This window comes from Plasmopara halstedii (assembly GCF_900000015.1).
Source record: "Plasmopara halstedii genome assembly, contig: Scaffold_526, whole genome shotgun sequence".
Classification (NCBI taxonomy): domain Eukaryota; phylum Oomycota; class Peronosporomycetes; order Peronosporales; family Peronosporaceae; genus Plasmopara; species Plasmopara halstedii.
Genome location: NW_020187446.1, coordinates 1352620 through 1353616, shown reverse-complemented (window position 1 = coordinate 1353616; position 997 = coordinate 1352620).

Here is a 997-nt window from a genome sequence, read left to right as displayed (position 1 = left end):
TTGAAATCAAAGGCTAAAGCTAAAGAGGAGGCCACACCCATGGATATGTAAAGTGTGAACCTAGTTCGCTGGCTACCGACAAGTATTTTGCATGTTGTCTTTTTTTCAAATTAATCACAAGATAGTTATTTATGATTAGCTTTAAAAGTTGGTATTCTCTTTTGAGATGTTTCTTCTTTCGAAGGAAAGTTCTGCATCCCGGTAGCTTAACATGTCCACATTAATATATCATTGCTCTTGACAGGGAAGAAATCACTTTTGAATGTCTAAGAAGAGTTTTGAGTTTCTTGAAAAAAGAGTTTATCGAGCACTCTGTTTGTACTCTTCCGTACGAATATTAAAGGTAATGAAGGTATGATATGGTTATGATCTCAATAGAAGAATATTGCTCAGAATAATAGCCATATCAGATTTAAAGGAATAATCACATCGTAAGCGTGAATATTTTCAATAAGAAGAGTAACATCTGAATTTGACTCGCTAAATTTGATGTAAATTTTCAAAGCGAGCTTTGTGAGCTATTTGTATTTGTTCGGAATAGTCAATTACACAGAATGTATTTCTGCTATAGAATGTTGTCTAGCTGATCCGCAAATGATGCTTTCAGCTTGCTCATCTGAAAGCAATCATTCACTAAAAATTAATATGCTGGATACTATGAAAGCTTCATGTCACGCTATATCGCGAGCTGAAAGTTTTGTTTTGTTTATATACATCAGTCGTTGGTATTCGTTAGATAATTCGTCTACCAAGTTTTTGTTTTGTAAGAAAAGCTTATTGCCGATCTTAAATATATTGGGAGATTCTTGCAGGCACGTTAGTGACCGTCCGTTATTTGCTCCACTGATATGATATTATATAGTCAATAAAATTATATACAAATTCGAGAAACTCCTTAGTCAGTGCTAATTTGGTTGTGAGAAATGAAACAGAAAATTCCCGACCATGCAATCATTTAGAAAAAGTATTTGAGCTAATTGTTGCTGAGACACGACAT